The 24,255-nt window shown below is 39.2% G+C and overlaps 1 protein-coding gene across 1 annotated transcript in view; it reads left to right on the forward strand.

The window, feature by feature from the left end:
* Positions 1-24,255, forward strand: part of NCOA3 (nuclear receptor coactivator 3) — a 144,663-nt gene that overhangs the window by 47,931 nt on the left and 72,477 nt on the right. Inside the window, 1 exon segment of the mRNA XM_047746459.1 lies at positions 23,815-23,896. The gene's annotated coding sequence lies outside the window, so the exon portion shown is untranslated.

Here is a 24,255-nt window from a genome sequence, read left to right on the forward strand (position 1 = left end):
TTTTTGGTAAACTTAGCTTGATGTCTTTAATTGCCAGTTGCCATTAGCTTTCGTTCATTTTAGGATGATCATTTTATTTTCTCCAAACTGGATTTCAGAGATCTATTGGCTACCTGGCTTCTGTTTCATGTACTCTTTGTCTCATACAGCTGTTAGTTTTCCTTGTCTTCCTTTCTGGATTTGGTTTAATAGAGATGTTCACCATCAAAGATTTTCCTCTATTGTTATCAAACTGGGTTTCAGTGAAGGAAAATGTTAAAAGAAATGCCTCCGTGCATTATTTATTTTCTTAGGAATCTTATTCTGAGGAGAGAAGAGTCAAAGCTATGTGCCTCCATTAGGCTGGAAGGTGACTTTGAAATCAGAGATGAGAAACCTTACTCTAAAAAAGAAAGTGCCATTGAAACAAACAAAAATTACTGTTCAAACATACATGGCTAGACAATTTGGTCTTTCATCTAATTAGCACCTAACTAGTTGCCTTACCTCCAGGGGAATTAGCTGAATTGGTTCTCATAAAACATTTCATCTCTGTTTCTGCAGAGCAGACACCTTTGTGATGTCTGATCAAGATATTTTACATGCTTGAAATTTCAATGAATGCAGAGCTCTATAGATAGTATTGCAAATATGCCAGGTAGTATATGCCAGCAAACGTTTGTTTCATTTATGCATATTTATGAAACCAAGTATATTATCTGATGCTATTTTTGCTAATTTATTTGGAAAAAGGAGTTTATTTAAAACTGTAAGCTAAGATGTGAGGCAATGTGATGTAGAAAAAAAAATATATTAGGGTGGGAAGTCAGGACCCTGCATTAATCTTCTTTCTTACTGTGTGAGCTTGGTCAAGTCACTTTTCGTACTTAATTTTCTTCATCTGTATAAAGCAAGGTGGTTCCATTTTCATTGTGACTTTCTATGATCCTAGTCTCAGTAGTGTTCTGTGTATTAAAGTTGGCTTATGATCAGAAACAGAGAAGTATTGCAGTTCATACTAAAGTGCTGAATCTTTCTTTTTTTTTTTTTTTGGAAGATTTTATTTATTTGTCAGAGAGAGAATGTACAGCTGGGGGACCAGCAGAAGGAGAGGGAGAAGCAGACTCCCTGCTGAACAGGGAGCCTGCTGTGGGACTCCATCCCAGGACCCTATGCTGAAGGCAGATGCTTAACCAACTAAGCCACCCAGGCATCCCTTAAAATGCTTAATCTTTCCAACTAATTTGTCCATTTTATTTTTCCTTAGGTTACCATTAAAATGATTTTGTGTTCTAGTTGCATATTTAACTAGGTTATTTTGAAAGGAGGGGAGGTTTGAAAGTGTGACTTGGTTATATGGCACATAGTTAGCAGTTTTTAAAATGTTTTGTGACCAACTCCACAAAGTTAGAATTGACTATAGAAATAGAAACTGAGGGACGCCTGGGTGGCTCAGTTGGTTAAGCGGCTGCCTTCGGCTCAGGTCATGATCCCAGCGTCCTGGGATCGAGTCCCACATCGGGCTCCTTGCTCGGCAGGGAGCCTGCTTCTCCCCCTGCCTCTGCCTGCCTCTCTGTCTGCCTGTGCCCGCTCACTCTCTCTCCCTCTGTCTCTGACAAATAAATAAATAAAATCTTTGAAAAAAAAAAATAGAAACTGAAAAATATCAAATAGAAGTTGATATTAACTATCTTGAACATGGGCTTCATATAGATTCTAGATTTTTTCAGTAAGGAGGGAGGGTTAATGTGTAATGTATTTTTCTTTGAAGTTTTCCTTAACACATCCCATTCCATAGTATAGGAAAGCATTAGTCTGAAAAAAATGGTGCACATCCCTGTTTCTTTATTTCGTAGGAAAAAATTAATATTTTGAGTTTCAAAGAAGTTTACAGTTTATAGAGTATGTGAGCAAAAAGTGGAAGCTCTTTGTGGTTTGGTATTAGATGTTTTCATACTCTCTTCCATGAATATATAAACACCTAGTTTTTACTTTGTTGGGTCATATTGTGCTTATTCTCCCATGGCCTTGTTTTAGTCAGTATGTAGAGATTGACTTTATTTAAAAAATGACAAATATACCTTCCACTGTAGTCTAACATTAAACCAGACCTCTGTTGATTGCCTGGTAAAACAGTGTCACAAAAAATATTGTTGGGGCGCCTGGGTGGCAGATGGTTGGGCTTCAGCTCAGGTCATGATCTCCAGTTCCTGGGATTGAGCCCTATGTTGGGCTCCCAGCTCGGCGGGGAGTCTGCTTCTCCCTCTCCCTCTGCCTCTCCCCCTGCTTGTGCTCTCTCTGTCTGTCTCTCTCAAATGAATAAATAAAATTAAAAAAAAAATCTGTTTTCTTCCGCTTTTATCCACTTGTGCAAGTATTTCCATAGAATAGATTTCTCTAAGTTAAGTTTTTTGGGTCAGAGGGATATCCTTAATGTTTGGATAGGTATTTCAACATTGTCTTCCAGAAGGCTGAGAGTCCTGTTAACAGTGACACCTACTTTTCATGCACATATTTTGGATGATGATCTTATTATAGCTCCTATTTATTGAATACCCTCTTTGTGTTAGGAATTGTGCCAGGTGCTTAATATAGCTATCTCTAACCCTGATAATCTGGTAAAATATTATTTCATCCTCATTTACAGTTGAGGGATCTGAGGGTCAGAAAAGTGAGTAACTTCCTCAAGGCCACAAAACTGGCAAATGGCACCAGTGGGTTTTAAATTGCCATTTTTTTGAATCCATAGTTTGTTTTTCCTGTCCAAAAACAGTGTCTCCAATATTGCTTATATTGAGAGGACTGTCTTTAATAGGTACACAAAAAATTCAGAATATGCATATTTTCCCTCAAAAAGTGATTAATACATACTAATAATGCTTTAGATCAGCCATAGCCCAAATAGTGTAGATAATGTACTTTATTAAAAAAAAAAAAAGGGTACATGAGCATCAGCTCTTTCTGCCCCCTGGTCTTGTCCCTGTGCTTTAATAAAACACCATTTTGCACTCCCCCCAAAAGTGTGCATTGATACGTAATTCCTGATTCTGGCTTTAGGTATTTGATTTTTTGACTTTGGACTTAAGTACGTCTGTTTCTTTTTCTCTTTTTAAAGATTTTCTATTAAGTAATTTCTGCACTCAGTGTGGGGCTCAAACCCACAACCCCTAGCTCAAGAATCTCATGCTCTACCAGCTGAGCCAGTCAGGTGCTCTGGAAGTGTATCTGATTCTAAGTGGTGTTGAGATTAGCTTGAGGAACCAGTGACTGCAACCAGAAACGTACTGCTAGTCTGTAAACTAAGTCCAGTGTTAGGAGAAGTAGGCTGTATTCGTTTGCTGGGGTTGCCCTAACAGTGTACCCAGGTCAGGTGCTATATAAAAGAAATTTATTTTCTTATAATTCTGGAGGCCAGAAGTCCAGGATCAAGGTATCTGCAGGATTGGTTTCTTCTTTTTCTTCTTTTGTCAGGTTTTATTTACTTATTAGAGAGAGAGCGAGAGAGAGTACACAACGCGGTGGGGGTGGTGGCGAGAGGGCATATGCTTAACTGGCTGAGCCATCCAGGCGCTCCAGGATTGTCTTTTTCTGAAGCCTCTCTCCTTGGCTTGTAGATGGTGGCCGCCTTCTCTGTATATGTTCATGTTTGTGTTGAAATTCCCTCCTCTTATAAGGACACTAGTCATATAAGACACTAATGACCTCTTTAACTTAATTTTAACTTAACTTAACTTAATTGCCTCTTTAAAAACCCCATTTCCAGAGGTGCCTGTTTGGCTCAGTTAGTAGAGCATGCGACTCTTGATCCTTGGAGTTGTGAGTTCAGGCCCCGCAGTAGGCTCCACGCTGAGCATGTATCCTACTTAAACAAACAAACAAAGGCCCTATTGCCAGATACATTCACGTTCTGAGATACTGAGGGTTAGGGCTTCAACATATGAATTTTGGAGGTTGCAATTCAGTCCATGACATAGGGCATATTTTATCTTACCTATTTTAAGGATTTTAGAATTTTTATGTGTGTCATGTTTAAACATGTGGTTTTTAGATGTCCTTTATACCTTTGAAATGACTTTGATTTAGCAATATGAAGATACTAACTATTGTTAGCAAATTTTTTTGCTGTACTAAATGTAAACGTGTTTAATTTAGCTAATAATTGTAACTTTTTTTTTTTAAAAGACTTTATTTATTTGTCAGAGAGAGAGAGAGAGAGTGCGAGCACAGGCAGACACAGAGAGAGAAGCAGGCTCCCTGCTGAGCAAGGAGCCTGATGTGGGACTTGATCCCAGGACTCCAGGACCATGACTTGAGCCAAAGGCAGTCACTTAACCAATTGAGCCCCCCAGGTGCCCAAGTTTTTTTTTTTTTTTTTTTAATAATTTTATTTACTTAGGTGGCAGAGATAGTGGGGGAGAGAGCAGGAGCAGGGGAAGTGGCCGGAGCAGGCTCCCTACTGAGCAAGAAGCCTGACGTGGGGATGGATCCTAGGATCTTGAGATCATGACTTGAGCCCAAGGCAGATGCTTAACCAACTGATCCACCCAGGCGCCCCCCACCCCCAGTATTTTTTATGTCTGCTTTAGGATGGGGCTCTCAGCTGGATAGACTGTCTGTATCTAAAGTTTGTAATCTTTACTGTCTTCTTATGTTCTACGTATTTGAAATGTGTCTTTTATGACTGGTTTCTTAACCGTATTGTACATGATTTCATCTTTTCTGGGCAGGTTGGTTTCCTCACATATTGCAAAGCACGGAGGAGCCTTAGGTTTTCTTTTTTGTATTTGGCAGAATTCCAAACAGCATTCCTGGAACAGAAAACCGAAGGCATTTGGGGTTTTATAGCATGACATTAAGTCATAAGTGTGTGTGTATGTTTTAAATTCCAGAAAACTGTAGTAGCTAGCTGTGTTGGCATCTTTAATTATATTTTAATTTTATTTTATTTTATTTTTTTTTAAAGATTTTATTTATTTATTTGACAGACAGAGATCACAAGTAGGCAGAGAGGCAGGCAGAGAGAGAGGGGGAAGCAGGCTCCCCGCGGAGCAGAGAGCCCGATGTGGGGCTCGATCCCAGGACCCTGGGATCATGACCTGAGCTGAAGGCAGAGGGTTTAACCCACTGAGCCACCCAGGCGCCCCTATATTTTAATTTTAATTTTAATTTTTTTTTAAGAGGGAGAGAGAGTGAGAGCAGGGGGAGGGGCAATGGGAGAGGGAGAAAGAATTTTAAGCAGGATCCACTCCTAGCCTGGAGCCCAGCTTGGAGCTCGATCTCTTGACCACCTGGATGGAGATACATGACCTGAGCCAAACTCAAGAGTTGGATGCTTAAATGACGGAGTCCCTAATTATATTTTAACTTCTTGAGTTCAAGAGATTTATATCCATTCCACAAATTATTTGATGGCAGGCTTATTCTTGTTTTTCAGTACTGTTTCACTTTATTTTCATTTGTGCTTGTAACCACAAAGGTAGTCTTATGTATGGTAATAGAATATCTTCTTCAGAGAATTTCTCAAATGTTATGAGATTTAAAACCTTCTTATATATTGGTAAGTAACTTTCAGATGTTTCGACTTCTTTATGGGGAATGATTCTGCCAAGATCTCTTAGTATCCTGTATATTCATCTGTATCTTTACTCCTCTCATCTATGTAAGCTAAATTTTGTATGCCTGCTCTAAGTAGGCACTGTGGCTAAAACGATGCAGAGACTTGGACTCTGTCTTCAAGAGGGGGAAAAGCAAGAAGAGAGGCATCTACCAGGTGGTAAGCACAGTAGGGATGTTTAAAATTGTCATTGGGCTCATTGGAGGAGTGTATAACCTAATTTGGGATTGGGAGAGTAGGCTGCAAGAGACAAAGTGGAAGTGTTTGGTTAAGCTTTCAAGAGGAAAAGTGTTATTGTAAGGTACACACATTGGTCGTGGGTGGGTCAGTAGAATAGCATTCTGACCAAGAGTGGCTTCTACAACAGGACTTGGTGCAGTTGGGTGTTTTCTGGGAAATGTTAAGTTCTTTAGTGTGGGTGGGCCATTAGGTACGAGGAGAGGTCTTTAGAAATCAGCAAGAGAAAGGAATTTGAGTTTTATAGGCATGGAAAGATTGCCCTGATTCAGCTGAGGATTAAGTGAAGAATAAAGGTAGGCTTTTGGAGTAATCCAGGGAAAATGTACTACCTAAACCATTAAAGGGCAGTAGTAATGGGATTAAGGTGAACTGGACAAATTCGGGAAATAGTAAAAACTAATGATATCAGGGGATGTTGGTAGGGCAGGACATGGACTCGTGAGAGCATCTTGTGTCTCTGAAGTCCTGATTTGCTTATAGTAGGCAGTTAGTAAAAGTTTGTTCAATGAGTAAATGAAATAGGTAATTTTGTTGATGATCAGAGTTTATAAGCATACTTTTTTCCGCACCTCTTCATGTTTTTAGGTATCTGGGTATTGCTGTTATGGGAATGTAGTGGTGGAATTTTCACATTAGTCTATATAAAATGTTGCTGAAAGACAAATTGTCAAACTGTTTTCTCAAATATCTCCTAAGTTTACATATGTGCAGGCCTTCTGATAGAATTCAGGTCTTCTCAATTCAGGTGTTCTTTGTGGTATCTCATAGGATACTTTTTTCTTGTGGCCACACAACATATTTACTTGAAACATACTAAACTTTTATAAACAACCTTTTTGAGGGCTTTATTTGGTATTTTGTTCTTAAGATAATAAATTAAATCTCAACTCTAACCTAACCTCATTGGTTATTTTGAAAAATGGTAATTGTTGGGGAGGAAAATTTACCTCCCCTCTACAAGGTTTTTTTAGATTGGTCCAAGAATTAAATTGACATGAGACAGATTAACAGGAGAAAATCAGTTTAATTATGTGTGTAAGGGGGGCTCCTTAAGAATATGACAGGTAGTCATGCAGTTGAGGTTACTTGCCATTCAGGTTGAAGGGGAAGGGTGTGGGGTCAAGGACTTCAAAGGGAATGAAGACAATTCACAGGAAGATGAGAAAGAGTAAATGTTTGCTGGGCCATACAGAAACAATAGGACATAAAGCAGTGGAATTTTAACAAGTAATCTGCTGATTTCATCCTTGTCTACCACACCTACTTCATATTATACTGTAGTTATCTCTGATGATAGCTCCCTTCCTGGAGTAAGTGTTCTGTCTAAATCTAGGCAGTTAGCGGGGGAAGGTCAAAGGTTCTTCTTGAGCCTTCTTGTTCTTGGAAATGGCCTAATATAATCACATGCCAAAACACACATTTTGGAGTGGCAAATTTTGTTCCTCTACAAATTGAATTGACAAAATTGGTTGTGACTTTCTAAAATAATCATGGGAAAGATTGAGAATTTCAGTGGGCAAGCAGGAAGGATGAGAAAGGAAGAATTAAAGTGTTCTTCAAATTGGAATCTGTGAGATCTATATGGGGGTTTGCTTTTAGTCTGTTACTCAAAAGTGTTGTCTTTCCTGCAGTATTTGTTTCACCTGGACGACATGAGAAGTACAAATTCAAGGCCTCTACTTCAGGCCTGTAAATAGGGCCAGGAATTTAGCCCCTCCCACCTAGGTGATTCTGCTCCTTAATGTTTGAGAAGAACCGCTCTGGATTAGACAATAGGAAAGGAGGAGTAAGACAGTTTTCTCTTTTTAGGAATATGGTTAACTCCTTTTTAAAGGAGCCTTTGTTCTAGGGCAATCCTAAAAAGTCAGGTTTCCTCGAAAGCAGTGGTTTTCAAAATTTCAGAGCACATCAGAATCACCTGAAGGCTTAAATCACAGATTGCTTGGACCCCACCTTCAGAGTTTACTATACTAGTATAGGGTTCCAGAATTTGCATTTCTGAGTTCTCTGCTGCTCTGGGAACCAGAGTTGGATAGCTACTGCTCTGTGACAAGTGGAGTTATCGATAAAGAAGATACATTGAGCACGGAGTAGGAAGTTGAGGGTTTTGATTCTGGTAGGATCTTGTCACCACTAATGGTTTTCTAGACCTCTAAGATTCCAAATTATGAAGAAAAGGGAATGAGTCTATACATCTAATATCCCTTGATTACATATTGGAAAAACATAGTTTTAGGTTGTTTCTGGGTACCTGTTTTTACAACTGTGTGTTCCTTCTTTCCTCAAAATTGCAAATTTGTTGCTGTTGGGTAATTTTAGAATCAGAATTTATACAATCACAGTGATTAATACAATTAAAATTTGGGCAGAAGGATAGTACAAAATGTGGAATTCCTGCTCTTCTGAGTTCTGTTAATCTCTGTTACTTCAGTTGTGAGACATTGAGCATGTTATTCTAACCTGTCTAAACTTTAGATGTCTTATACATGGATAATTAAATGCTGTGCAGCTTAGGATTCTAGTAAATGTTTGTTCCTTTCCTTCTGTTTATGGTAGGATCTAGTTTAAAATAATTTATACAGTTCATTTTCCTAGGTTCAAAATGGTGAATGAAAATAATTGGAATGGCAAAAAGGGTAAAAGTTGTTTGGGATTAATTGTATGCAAGGCACAGTCTTTCATAGTATAATTTGATCACTTAATGCATGGTGCTAACCCATTATTTATTTACTTATATGAGAGAGAAGGAGGGAGCATGTGTGTGCACACACGTGTGCATGTGAGCAGGGGGAGAGGGAAAGAATCACAAGCAGACTCCCCCACAGAGTGCAGAACCTGATGCGGGGCTGGATCTCATGATCCAGAGCCCATGACCCGAGCTGAAATCAAGAGTTGGATGCTTAACCCACTGAGCCACCCAGGTGTACCAAACCAAATTTTCTTTCTTTTTTTTTTTAAAGATTTTATTTATTTATTTGACAGGGAGAGATCACAAGCAGGAAGAGAGGCAGGCAGAGAGAGAGAGGGATGGCGGGGAGGGGTGGGGGAGCAGGCTCCCTGCTGAGCAGAGAGCCCGATGCCCGGACTCAATCCCAGGACCCTGAGATCATGACCTGAGCCGAAGCAGAGGCTTTAACCCACTGAGCCATCCAGGCGCCCCCGCCCCCCAAACCAGATTTTCTTAATCTAGATTGCAATCTAAGGCATTTAGGGAAACACTGAATAAATCCTTTTTGGGCAAGTGATAGGCCCCCCCCCTTTTTTTTTTTTTATAAAGATTTTATTTATTTATTTGACAGAGAGAAATCACAAGTAAGCAGAGAGGCAGGCAGAGAGAGAGGAGGAAGCAGGCTCCCTGCTGAGCAGAAAGCCCGATGCGGGGCTCGAACCCAGGACCTGGGATCATGACCTGAGCCGAAGGCAGCGGCTTAACCCACTGAGCCACCCAGGCGCCCCAGATAGGCCCCATTTTTTAATGAATATGAACTGTAAGATGAAATTTAATAAAATAGTTCTGGTTTAAAAAATGGTTTGACCATTTTGGTAAATGGTGTTGTTGCTGAAAAGAGTTTAGGCAGATTGCAAGTATCAAAACCTAAGTATAAGGGAAAACAAATATTAGATGATTTGGAAGGATGTAAGTTCAGTTTGGGCTATGCTGGGTTAGGGAGTGTGTGTTAGATGCTATGTCATTGTACCTGCTCAATGTCCTTGAATTTGAGATTGCCTTATTTTTGAATATTATGTTGCTTTTCATTGATTGGTTATATTTTGCAAGAATGTTGTGATTAGACAGTTCTCCATAAAAGTGGTTTTTGATGCCCCCCCCTTTTTCCTACTTAACACGTTAGTATAAGACATGTTAGTGTAAAGAATTTTCCTAATATAACATGTTAATTTAAAGAATTTTTTGCTGAGGTGTGCCTGGGTGGCTCAGTCAGTTAAGCATCTGCCTTTGGCTCAGGTCATGATCCCACGGTCATGGGATCGAACCCCCTATGTCAGGCTCTCAGCTGTTTCTCCCTCTCCTCCCTGCTCATGCTGTCACTATCTCTGTCTCTCAAATGAATAAATAAAATCTTAGAAAAAGAATTTTTTGCTGGGCTTTTACCTGAATAAATCTAATTAATGGCTCTAATGTAGTTAAATGTACCCAGATTGGTTTAAGCAGAGTGGCTTAAAGCTGCTTAGAATATTTTTATTATGTTTGGATTTCCCATTTATCATAAATGGAATCTTAGCATACTTGAGGGTGTGCTTCATCAGAGTGGACAAATCGCAGCTTCTGGAGTCCTTCCTTGCCTGTGAAGTGAGATACTTTCCTGATAAGTTAATGTATATATTACTGTAATTAACACTTTTATAGTAATGTAATCACATAATAATGTAATTATATAGTACTGTATTGCTTTACTTTTTACTTGTGCTTACAAGTCTCTTGGTGATGGAAGTTTTAAGTTCTAATATGAGATTTATTAGTGTCTTTCTTTTCTTTTTTTTTTTTTTTAAAGATTTTATGTATTTGACAGAGCGAGATCACAAGTAGGCAGAGAGGCAGACAGAGAGAGAGGGAGAAGCAGGCTCCCTGCGGAGCAGAGAGCCCGGTGCGATGCGATGCAGGGCTGAATCCGAGGACCCAGGACCGGGAGATCATGACCTGAGCCGAAGGCAGCGGCTTTAACCCACGGAGCCACCCAGGCGCCCCTTTAGCGTCTTTCTTCTGAAAGCCCGAACATGCCCCTGTAGCGCTTGAAAGAACTGCCAAAGTGCAAACTTTTGTATTCTTCAAGACTTGTGCCAAAAGGAGTGTTTCCTGTCTATGCATGTGTCTGAAAAGATATCCATGTAATAAACAGCAGCATCTTAAATGCTCACTTGGTACTTACAGGCTTTGTCATTATTAGGAATCGTTAAGGTCGTATTGCTTCCTTCTGTGTGAATCTTCCCAGCTACTCTGGGTTACGATGGGGGTCAGAAGCTGCCTGTGAAACTGGTTTAAGATATTTTCTTTCCCTGATTTATTGAGCTACATGTTTGTGCTTTTTGTTTTTAATCCAAAAATATCAAAAACCTTTGTAATTTTACAAGTTAAATTTCTTATTGGTAAGATAGCTCTGGGGTTTTTGTGTGAATCACGAACAGTCTCCTGTTTTGTCAACATCTGAAGTTTGCATTTTCCCTACTACTTAACAGTCCTCAGAACAAGTTTATGGGAGGAGATTTACATTGGAAAATCAGATTAATTTCCTTGACAAGGCAGAAACTGTTATTATAGTATATTTAGCTTGGTACATAGTAGACATTTGATCAATGTTTTTGAATGGGTAAGAAAAAAATCTTAGTTTTTTCCTTTTTTATGAAGATGATATTGCAAAGACTTGAAGTTGTATGTGAATTTTAAAAAAGAAAACTTCCATGTGGAGTTAGTAAGTTTTAGTGTATCATTGAAGCAAGTTTAACTTATTGAGAACTAACATGATTGGATTAATGACCCAGAGATTGCATGAAGTCTTTGATGCAGAATTTTCATGTGACTTTTCTTTTTGGAAGTGTTGGGTTGTGTGCTGTAAACACTCTGCAGCCTTGTTTTTGGAAGTTTTATACAACAAAACTTGATTAGATAATTTGTCTTAGGCATCCACTTGAGAAGCAGCATATTTCTTTGTAATTCTTTTTTTTTAAAGATTTTATTTATTTATTTGACAGAGAGAGAGAGAGAGAGAGAGCATGCACAAGCAGGAGGAGTGGCAGGGAGAGGGAGAAGCAGGTTCCCCGAGCATGGGGGGCTCGATCCCAGGACCCTGGGATCATGACCTTAGCTGAAGCCAACCGCTTAACAACTGAGTCACCCAGGTACCCCCTTTATAATTCTTTTTTTTTTTTAAAAGATTTTATATATTTATTTGACAGACAGAGATCACAAGCAGGCAGAGAGGCAGGCAGAGAGAGAAGAAGGGAAGCAGACTCCCCGCTTAGCAGAGAGCCCGACGCTGGCCTCCATCCCAGGACCCCGGGATCATGACCCGAGCTGAAGGCAGAGGCCCTAACCCACTGAGCGCCCCCCTTTGTAATTCTTAACATTAAAAATTAATAGACTTTATTTTATAGAATAGTTTTAGATTTGAAGAAAAATTGAGTAGATAATGGAGTTCTTATATTCCACCCCCCCCCCCCCCCCCCCCGGTTTCTCCTCTTAACATTTTGCATTAGTGTAGTACCTGGTACACTTGTTATAATTAGTGTACTAATATGAATGCAGTATTATTAACTAAAGTCCACAGTTTACATTAAGATTTTTTGTGTTTATAGTCCTGTGGATTTTGGCGAGTTTGTAATGTCGTGTGTCTGTCATTACAGTATCATACAGAATCGTTTCAGCTCTTTAAAAGTTAAATGTGCTTCACCTATTTATCCTCCTCTCCTCCCTCTGAACCCCTGTCTGTCACTGGCCTTTTTACTGTTTCTATATTGGCTTTTGCAGAATGTCATGGAGTTGGAATCATACAGGATGTAGCCTTTTCATATTGGTTTCTTTCACTTAGCGATGTGCATTTTAAAGTTCCTCCATGTCTTGGCTTGCCTTGAGCACTCATTTCTTTTTGTTGCTGAATAATACTCCATTTTGCAGATATACAACAGTTAATCTGTTTTAACTTATTGGAGGTTATTTTGGTTTCTTTCAGGTTTGGGAAATTATAAATCTGCTAATAAATATATGTAGGTTTTTTTGTGGACATATTTTTAGCTTAATTGGGTAAATACTTAGGACTGTGATTGCTGGATTCTATGACAAGAGTGTATTCAACTTTGTAAGAAACTGACAATCTGTCTTCTTAAAATGGTCCTACCATTTTGCATTTCCCCCAGCAGTGAAGGAGAGCTCCTGTTGTTCTGTATCCTCATCAGCATTTATTACTGTTGTTTTTAAGATTTTAGCCATTCTAATAGATGTGTGGGGGTATTTCATTTTAGGGTGTTTCTTTGTGTTGTCCCCCCCCCTTTTTTTAAATAAAGAAAGTGATAGCAAGAGAGTCTTCTTTAACCTGAGACCGTTTCTTATCGGTCTTTGTGTTTCATGGAATTGATACTTTTGAAGACTAGAGGTGAGTTATTTTGTGGAAGTGCCTTCATTTTGTGCCTGCGTGGTATTTCCTCAGGTTCAAGTTCTGCACTTTTGCGGGGAGGAAAACCATAGAAGTGATGTATTTTCAGTCCATTTAACCAGGAGGAACATGGTTTAGTCCCATTATTGACAACACTAAGTTGAACCACTTGGCTGAGGTGGTGTCTGCTACTTTCTCCATTTTAAGGTTACTTCATGGGAGATACTTTTTTTTTTTTAAAGATTGATTTATTTGACAGAGATCACAAGTAGGCAGAGAGGCAGGCAGAGAGAGAGGGAAGGAAGCAGGCTCCCTGCTGGGCAGAGAACCCAATGCTGGGCTCAATCCCAGGACACTGGGATCATGACCTGAGCTGAAGGCAAGAGGCTTTAAAACCACTGAGCCACCCAGGCGCCCTGTGGAAGATACTATTAAATTTATATGTATATTTATATATATAGTTATACTATTTAAATTTCCTCTGGGGTTTAGAGGTTTTTGAGACTGTGATTATGGAAATATCCCTACTATTTCTTAAACTTATACCCACTACTTTTGATTTTGCCTCTTGAATGAATTAATACCATTTTATAAATGATGATTTTCTAGTTCTATCATTACTTTCTATATTTATTGTTGGCTTTGTACTGTAAGGAAGAGCACTTCCTTTGTGTGTATGTTTTCATATTATGATTTCATGAATTTTTAGCTTACTCAATAGATTATAATCCTTTACCAGTATTATTTTGGTGCTTAAATTGTATGAGATTTGTCCAGTTGATTATTAACTTTGGTTATGGGTTTTTGTTGTTATTGTTATATGGTATCTACAAAAATATGCTAATTTTTAATGTATTGATGATTTCTTTAGGTTTTTGGATTTTGTGTTATACTTAGGGGAAACTCTTGCCTTAACTCTGACTCCCCACTCTTAACCATCTAAGTTCCATGATTTTCTAACCTTTGCTCCTTGCCTTCTGATCATTGAGTTGCTTGAATTGACAGAATAGAGGGAAGAAGGTGGAGAGAAGAAAAAAGTACATGTGTAAGGTTGCTGGCATAGTAAAAAACAGAACCATTAAGGCACCAACACTTGTGGAAATTTAACCCTTGGAAATGGAAATTCTTAAGTGTCTACACACTTCCCCTTTTCAAGCAGTATGCTAAATGTATTTAATCTCCTTCTAATGACATAAGACATTAGGAGCATTATTATTTTTTGCTGTGGGTGATACCTCTTGTACCTTCAGAATTAAACAGAGAGAGAGAGTGAACAAGCATGAGCATGAGCACAGGGGAGGATCAAAGGGAGAGGGAGAAGTGGACTCCCCACCGAGCAGGGTGGGGATATAGGGCTTGATCCCAGGACGCCAGGATCATGACCTGTGCCAGAGGCATATGCTTAACCATGTGAGCCACCCGGGCTTCCTGAAGTGTTTTAATGTATTGTAGTAGTGATGAGATCTTTTTATTGATTGATTGATTGAATGATTTTATTTTTAAGTAAATCTTTATACCCAGTGTGGGGCTGGAACTTAAAACGCTAAGATCAGGAGTTGCATGCTCCACCTACTGAGCTAGCCAGGCACCCTGATGATATCTTTGACATAATTTTGACATGAGCATTATATATAATGAATTAAATTTCTGTTTCCAAGTATTAATGACTGGAAATATGTTAATCTTTATATGCCAGGAATTCTGGGATCTTCATGTTGCCCCCTTCTTAAATAGCTGCTAGTGTAGATGGAAGTTTATCTCAGTGTTAATGAATGCCATCACCATTCCCTTCCCCCCATCCTTACTCGGGAGCCTAGTTTGCCTGCAGCTGCAATGGTAGGCATCTTTCAGGAAGTGACCTTGGCTTGTATTAATCAAATTCAGAACACACAAAAAAAGCTTCTTGCTAACATGCTGACTTGATGTAAAATTTTATCGCATCCATTTTCTTTCAAAAGGAGGCCATCTTGTAAAAAAGAAGATATACAGAAGACCCCTCTAATTTAATGTATAAAAGGCGCTTCTGCAAGCCACGTTTTTAAAAAAACTAGATTTTTAATGTATAGATTTTTTTAATTGGCAAATATGCATAAATGTCATAAAGACTTGTGAGTTGTTACTAGAAAATTGTTTTTTTAGAATTAAAAACACTGTGTTTCAGCATCATGTTTCTTTACTGCTTAACAACTGACATTAAATTGCTTTGGAAACTTTATACACTATGGATTTATTTTGAAGTCTTTTAGCGGTCATATATTAAGTAAGGCACTTTTGTATATTTCTTATACATTTTTGTTTATTGGCACTTTTGTATATTGTATATTTGGGGCAGAAATAACTAGTTTCTTAATTTTGCTGATTTGGATAAGAAAATGAGTACCTTACATGAAACCATTTTCTTAGGTAGTGGTAGTGCCTACAGGAACTTTTAAATAGAAGTTTAAATTTACGTCAGTAAAGACTGCTAAAACTCAACCACCTTGAGTGCTGTGAAGTGTGTAAACCTGGCGATTCACAGACCTGTACCCTATATTTATATGTTTATAAAAAAATAAAAACTCAACCACCTTGTATTAACGGGCAGTATTGTTAACTACTGATTTACACATCTGCTTATTTAGGATTTAATTGATCATTTTGGTAGAGCAGTTAATATAGCTGTTTCACTCTTACCATGTAATGCTTCAAATAAATTTAGTCCTTAAATATAGAATAATTACAGTGTGTAAAGGTACAGATCTTCATTTTACCCTTGCTCAGTGTTAAATTTTGAATGTCAGAAATAGTTATTTAATGAATTAGCGTAGATGTTTACTGCATTCTTGGGAGATTTACATGAAATGAATGAATGAATTAGGAAGTAGTTGTGTGTATTGCCAAAGATTTCCCTCTTGAGTGTATTGTGTAAAAGATCACTCCTTGGTACTGAAGTGTTTGGAAAGGTGAAATATGGGAAAAGAAGCTTAAACCTTAGGAACTGTACCTGCATTTTGGTAGATGTAGACCATGAAAAGGGCAGGTATGTTGCATGTTTATATTAATGATTTGGAGAAGAGGTGGGGAGAATTTATGCAAATAAAAAATAAAAGATGAATACTTAAATGTTTTCATTATCTGAGTTATTTTTAAAGCATTCACTGGAGACACAGACATCTTTTTTTTTCTTTATAAAAATATTTTTTATTTAGATGCTAGTTCCTTAACAGTGCAATGTTGATTTCACAGCCAGTATCGTCTTTCATGATTTAAAAAATTGTTCTTAGAATTGCAGTCTCTTGGAGATAAATCTTTCTTCTTAACCTGCCTAAAGTTCACTCTGTCTTGATTTGATACTCGCATTAATGATTAGTTTGTTAATACAGGATAAAGAAACTGGTTTCAGGGAGAAAGATAATAACTTGATCATTTCTTCCCTCACATACCTGTTTAAAATACATGGTCTTAAGTAAAAATTGGCGCCTTGAACTTAAAATGTTCTTTGCCTCTCCCCACTCCCCTCAAAAAATAAAAAAATGAAAGCCTAACAAGAAAAGGAATATATGCAGTCCTGGTGGCCAATGAGTTAATGTTCATTTGCAGCCTGAGGGGGTGAGCGAGCAGTCTCTGTTTTCTGATTGGCTGCTAAAAGGTGAAATTGAAACCACTGTAAACTTTTGACCCTGTAGCAATTCTTGTGGAACGCCTTCCACTGGTGGAGCCCAGAGCTTCGCTCAGCTCCCCACCCGATCCTCCCACCCCCTTTCCTGTATTTATTTTGTGTGATCGTGCAGCACTGCATGCAGTTTTTCCAAGAGGGGGTGGCGTGTGTGGGGGGTGGGGGTGTGGTTGGGGGGCGGGGAGAGGGAGGTCGAACAAGCACCAGCAAGCAACTTCCTTGCATGACTGTTTTAGTAACTGTGTTAGTACTAAGTACAACTCAGCCAAAGATATGGGCCTTGATAATAAACTGGTCTGACAACTGGATTTTTTAGTTTTTTCCTTAATATAAAGGTAATTTTAAAAATGCAGAATGGTTATATTTACTGCCGTTGTTCATCAGTGGATAGTATTGTTGTGTAAGCCAAGTGTATGGCATTGTTTCCTGGATATTTTGAGTTAAAAATAGCTTCCATTTTCAGCAACCTTTATATCCTATTAATATTTCCTATATCTCATGTAATTTTTACACAAATGGCCAACATTTGCAAAAGTTTTTTTCTTCTTTGCCTTTGTCTTTTATTATAAAGAAAGGCATTTTAGTTATGATAACCATGGAAAATAATTGTAGAAATTATGTGTACATTTGAATTACATTGTCTTTCTCTCTTTGCTGAAGTAAATAGTTATGGGCTTGTCTTGCTTTACAGTGACCACATCAGTCCTACGAAAAAGGCAAGGTAGTTCTCTGCTCTCTCTTAATATTCTCATTGGACTCTGTGTCTTTAGTTCTGGTCCTTCCTTGTATCCCTGTTGTCTGGTGCCATGTAGTAAATGGATGCTTAGCACATATTTGCTGAATGAAGATAGTTGCATTTTGGCCTTTTGATACCTGCTTCTCCTTTTCTAAATAGTGATAGGTACCCTATTTTGCTCATACTTCTGTAGGCCAGTGCAACACTTGGCTTCTCCTAGGTACACAGGAAGCCTTCAGTTGATTTAAATGTCTCCTATAAAGTTCCTTCAAGAAGCTGGACTTCCAAAACATAGGTTTTCTGAAAGCAAGGCTTCTGTTTTCACCGCATCATTTAAATTTTTATTTTGATGCTCTATGCAACTAAACATCTATTGTAATTTACTAAACGACTATGTAGAATAAATTAGTATGAATCAGCTTAGTCCTTTCTAGTATATAGCATGAGATAAGTAGTAATACATTGTTAGTTTTTTTAACCCTGTCCTGACTTTACTAGACATGTATATGCTGTAATTTGAAATAATTCCTGCCCTCCCTTGTCAAAAAGATGATGGTGTTTAAAAAAAATTGTCATCGGGACGCCTGGTTGGCTCAGTTGGTTAAGCGGCTGCCTTTGGGTCAGGTCATGATCCCAGCATCTTGGGATATAGTCCCACATTGGGCTCCTTGCTCGGCAGGGAGCCTGCTTTTCCCTCTGCCTCTGCCTGCCACTCTGCCTGTGCTCGCTTGCTCTCTCTCCCTCTCTCTCTCTGACAAATAAATAAAATCTTAAAAAAAGTTTGTCATCAATATATTACCAATGTACACTTGGGTACCAAATACATTTTTACTTATTATTTACTAAAGCACATGATAATGGACTAAGTAATAGTAAAAATATTTTTCTTTCTTTTTTTTTTCTTTAAAGATTTTATTTATTTATTTGACAGAGAGAGATCACAAGTAGGCAGAGAGGCAGGCAGAGAGAGAGGAAGGGAAGCAGGCTCCCTGCTGAGCAGAGAGCCCGACGTGGGACTCGATCCCAGGACCCTGAGATCATGACCTGAGCCAAAGGCAGCAGCTTAACCCACTGAGCCACCCAGGTGCCCTAAAAATATTTTTCTTAATAAAAATTTTTTAAAGCTAAGTTTACACAGCTCTAAAAAAGTGGCACTTCTAGAAATAATTTTAAATTTCCATAAAATTTTTAATTTACATTTGGTTTTTGCCTTTCAGCTTAGCTATAGATTTGTTGCGGTTGAGTGTTGCAAATAAAATCTGTTGTTACAGTTTTGGGGGAAAAAAAAACCCCAACAACTATATATTTGATAAATAATCTCAACTGCAGAATAATGTTTCATTTACACCAGTGTTATGTAACCCTTACCTTGAAATTGACGGGTAAACTTATTCTGTAGTGTTTTGGAGGTAGGTGGGCAAAGAGCAGACTTTTCCCAAAGAGGGTGATTCCCCATCTCTACAATTTTTAGGGAACTAGGAGGGAGTCCCAGGGAACACTACCCACAGCAGCATGGCAGGAACAGTGAGTTTAATATGATTAATAGTAGAGTCCTTGCCCCCTTCCATTTTCAGCAGCAGAAGAAAAACATATTCATGATATTTGGGGGCCTCTTTTTGCCCAGTTGGTGTTTCCAAGCATCATCAGCATTTTATAGTTTGGATTTTCTTCTCTGTCAACTCCCCTCCCCCAGTTTGATTCTTTGTTCTGGCCTCGAGGCACATCTTCTCAGACTAGCTATTAACAGAGCTCAGTTTGATTTTTTTTTTTTCTTCTGCATTAGATTTCTCCTGATGTAGGCTTTGATAATGTGGATCCCACCAGTCACATTTTTCGTAAATTCTAGTGGAAAAATTAACCTCTCCCCCGTCTGCATATTTAATGTTTTGGGGACATGTCATTTAGTTTTTTTTAGTGTGACTTTTGTTTGTGTGATGGACTGAAATCCAAATTATGAAAAGGCATAAGAATATGCTTATTTTTGTTAAAGGTAAAAAATATAGTCCCAGGAAATCTGTAAGGACTGTTGGCTTTGCAGAATCTTGGTTTTAGATAAGTTAATTGCAGTTTTTTGGGTCCCATACTTTATAGTACTTTTTAATTATTTGTTTTTTAAAGTTCTATTTATTTATTTTTTTAGTTATCTTTACGTTCAGCATGGGGCTCAAACTCCCAACCCGGAGATCAGGAGTCACATGGTCTTCTGACTGAGCCAGCCAGATACCCTAGTGTAAAGTACTTTTTTAGCTTATCTACCCCTTGCAAGGTCCTGGTAGACAAGCCAGTCATTGGTCTATGACTTTCTGGGGACCACTGTAGTCCAGCTCCACACTTTCTGGGAGGGGAAATTTTTGTAGATGTTTCTTTGGGATATAGGGAGTTAGGGGTACAGGTTAGCTTGGGTTAGCACTCAGGGTAGATCTCATCAGCAGTGTCATACTTGTATTAATAGGGGTTCTCTTGCCGGCCTTCCACACTAGGCAGTAGTGCTTGTCTCCTGCGTATGGTACTAGGGACATTCTGACTCAGATACCTTTTCCTACCCACCTCTCTTGTTCTGTAGGTACTAACCCTACCCAGCAACCTTTGTCCTTCCCCCATAAAAAGGAGCAACAACAAAAGAATCATTTTTAAAATGAAACTTGAATTAAAACTAGGCCAGGAAACCTTGGGCTTTACAGAAGTTCTTCCTGCTTTCCGCTCTTCACCTTTCTCTAATTAAATTAGATACCATAAAAGTTCAAGTAATGAAACATTGAATTTATTTAGTTATTTAAAAAAGATTTTATTTATTTATTTAAACTTTATTTTATTTTTTTCCAGTGTTCCAGGATTCATTGTTTATGCACCACACCCAGTGCTCCATGCAATACGTGCCCTCCTTAATACCCACCACCAGGTTCATCCAACCCCTCCCCCCTTCCCCTCCAAAACCTTCAGTTTGTTTTTCAGAGTCCATAGTCTCATGGTTTGTCTTCCCCTCCAATTTCCCCCAGCTCATTACTACTGTCCTTCTCCCAATGTCCTCTGTGTTATTCCTTATGCTCCACAAGTAACTGAAACCATATGATAATTGACTCTCTCTGCCTGAGTTATTTCACTCAGCATAATCTCCTCCAGTCCCATCCATGTTGATACAAAAGTTGGATATTCATCCTTTCTGATGTAGGCATAATACTCCATTCCATATATGGACCATATCTTCTTTATCCATTCGTCTATTGAAAGGCACCTTGGCTCTTTTCACAGTTTGGCGACTGTGGCTGTTGCTTTCAGAAAGTGGTCGATTTTCTAGGGTGCCTGGGTGGCTCAGTGGGTTAAGCCGCTGCCTTCGGCTCAGGTCATGATCTCAGGGTCCTGGGATTGAGTCCCGCATCGGGCTCTCTGCTCAGCAGGGAGCCTGCTTCCCTCTCTCTCTCTCTCTGCCTGCCTCTCCGTCTACTTGTGTTCACTCTCTGTCAAATAAATAAATAAAATCTTTAAAAAAAATAATAAAAAAAAAAAGAAAGTGGTCGATTTTCTGTTTCTAGAATTGGTGCTCTTATTCTCTTCAATATCCTGTTGGATTTGTAGGTGTTCGCAATGGTTTGATAAGCTATCTAGCTGATCTCCTGCTACCTGATGTCATCTCAGCCTGCTACTTCTCCACCATCTTGACTCCTCCCTTCCAAAAAGATTTTATTTATTTATTTGACAGACAGATCACAAGTAGGCAGAAAGGCAGGCGGGGGTGGAGGGTGGAAAGCAGGCTCCCTGCCTAGCAGAGAGCCCGATGTGGGGCTCAGTCCCAGGACCCTGACATCCTGACCTGAGCCGAAGGCAGAGGCTTAACCCACTGAGCCACCCAGGCGCCCTAAATATTGAATTCATTTAAACACTAAAACTAATGATTGTATTTCTCTTATTTTTTATTTGGATATACTTGGACATTCTTTTTTTTTTTTTTTTTTTTTAGTATTTTATTTATTTATTTGACAGAGCGATCACAAGTAGGCAGAGAGGTAGGCAGAGAGAGGGGTGGAAGCAGGCTCCCTGCTGAGCAGAGAGCCTGATGCGGGGCTCCATCCTAGGACCCTGAGATCATGACCTGAGCTGAAGGCAGAGGCTTTAACCCACTGAGCCACCCAGGCGCCCCATACTTGGATATTCTTAAGTTAGATGTCAGATTGTTGTTGGTTGACTAATAATAGTTTTAATTGATTTTTTTTAAAAGATTTTATTTATTTATTTGACAGAGAGAAATCACAAGTAAGCAGAGAGGCAGGCAGAGAGAGAGGAGGAAGCAGGCTCCCCGCTGAGCAGAAAGCCCGATGTGGGGCTCGAACCCAGGACCTGGGATCATGACCTGAGCCGAAGGCAGCGGCTTAACCCACTGAGCCACTCAGGCGCCCCAGTTTTAATTGATTTTTTTAAAAGATTTTATTTATTTGAGAGAGAGAGAGAGAAATACTGAGAGAGAGCACACGAAGCTGGGGGTGTGTGGGAAGAGGGAGAGACAGGTTTCCTGGTGAGCAGGTAGCTAGACGTGGGGCTCTATCCCAGGACTCTGGAATCACCCCGAGTCGAAGGCAGATGCTTAATGGACTGAGCCACCCAGATGTCCCTTAATTTATTGAGCATTTATGTATCAGGGACTGATAAGTAAGCATTTTCACCTGATCTTCTCAAGGGCCTTGATAAATCTAAGCTTAAAGAGGTTTTCAGGTTGGGTACTAGCTAGTAAATAAAAGCTGGGAGTTGAGTCTAGATCAGGTGGACTCCAGAGTGTCTGCTCTTAAACCGCTTGCTAGTAAGTAGTCATATGATTGTGGTCTGAAAGATACATTCCAAGAATCAGCTTCCTTTTGACATGTCATTTATAAGCTGGAGACTATATTGTAATTAGAAATAGATATGTTAGTAGATGCAATATTTCTTTTTTAGATTTTAATTGCATGGCATTTATACACTACCTGGATTTTTCTCCTATCCTTTTCTGAACCATGTATGATGAGTTTCCTTACCACCCCTCAATCTTCTCACCTTTAAATTGGGTTTCAGGAATGCAGCAGACCCTTTATGTAATGCAGCTAGATTGTGGTTGGTTGTTACTAAATACCCCATGTGGATTGGCCATGGCTGTGATAGGAACTTATAAACACATCATTTTTTCTTGTACCCCTCCTTTCCAACAGACCTGCTAGTTCCAGCATGAACTTTAGGGTATAGTTATGGCTGTTTTCTTGATATATAAACACCACTAGAATTAGTGGTAGATTAAATTGTTGCTTTATTGTTATATTTGGAAGTTCATAAGATGAAGGTGAATGTTTTATTGGCTCAGCATCCTTGCTGCACCAGAGCCTGCTCCACATTTCCTCAAGTGCAGGAATGCTGTTTATATGTTCATGTATATTATTGCAGATTATTTTTGAAGAACTGCCCCTCCTTTTCCTCTTCCACTTAAAAATATTTCCTTTCTCTTTTTATTATTTAAAAATTTTATTTATTTATTTGACACCCAGAGAGAGCATAAGCAGGGGGAACAGCAGGCAGATGGAGAGGGAGAAGCAGGCTCCCTGATGAGCAAGGAGCCCGATGTGGATGGAGCTCGATCCCAGGACCTTAGGATCATGACCTGAGCTGAAGGCAGACAGTTAACCAACTGAGCCACCCAGGCGCCCTTAGAAATATTTCTTGTTGGTGATCCAATTGCAGTCTTTCCTAGAGGGGAAGAAAACATCCATGGCTTTTTCCCTCCTTTTTTCTTCCTTGCTTATTTGCTTTATCCATTCATCCACCCACCTGGTAGATATTTATCTTTTTGGACTCAGCTATTTAAGCATTAGCTTCTGCCAGGATCGATCGATCGATCGATCTCTCTCTCTCTCTCTCTCTATATATATATTTGTGTGTGTGTGTGTGTGTTTTAAGATTTTATTTACTTGAGAGAGAGCGAGTGGGGTGGTGGAAGGGGCAGAGGGAGAGGGGGAAGCAGGCTCCCCACTGAGCAGGGAGCCTGATGCAGGGCTCCATCCCAGGACCCTGAGATCACGACCTGAGCCGAAGGCAGATGCTTAACCGACGGAGCCACCCAGGTGCCCCTCAATATTGTTTTTAGTTGTTCTTTGTTGAGCATTCCTTTTGGACAGGTGGGAACACCCCGAATTCACGTTACTTATCTGATTACTTTTCAGGACTCTTGCAGTTGGTTTCCTCAACTGCTGTTTTGTATTATCCATGTTTATCAATGGCGACAGGGTGTATTATATATGCTATACCTGACTTATAAGCAGAAACAGTATTATATGGCAAAATAAGGCATCACCTCATATTCCTAGGAAGAGGCCTTGTACTTGATATAGCATGTTTTGTTTTTGCTTATTTCATATGTCCAGAGAAGGGAATGGTGGGGAAGGTTAATTTGTGTGTGACTCATACTACTGCTTACATTAAGAAAGGGCAATAAAATTCAACACCCTCCTCCCCTTTTTTTGTTTGTTTTCAGGATCAATATCCTTGCTGACCAGTGGAATCACAGGCCAATAAAAATAAGCTCCTACTTGAACATCATTTGACTGGTTAGCCAGGTAATTCACTTTTACTTTGACTTGATCCTTTGCGATTTTCTGTGTCCCCCCTCTGAAGATCCTGACATTCCTTTTATGATTTAACCTTAAACTTGTGTCGTATTTCATGTTTTTCTCTTTTGTTTTTTAGTTTTATTTATTTATTTGAGAGAGAGAGTGGGCGGGGCAGAGGAAGAGAATCTTTAAGCAGACTCCCCACTAAGTGCAGAGCCCAATGTGGGGCTTGATCCTAGGACCCTGAGATCATGACCGAGCGGAAACCAAGAGTCAGATGGTTAACTGACTGAGCCACCCAGGCACCCTCATGTTTTTCTTTTTAATGATAACATTAGTTGAATGACTGAATGGTCTTGAAGTAA

Source organism: Lutra lutra, chromosome 9 (genome assembly GCF_902655055.1).
Source record: "Lutra lutra chromosome 9, mLutLut1.2, whole genome shotgun sequence".
Classification (NCBI taxonomy): domain Eukaryota; kingdom Metazoa; phylum Chordata; class Mammalia; order Carnivora; family Mustelidae; genus Lutra; species Lutra lutra.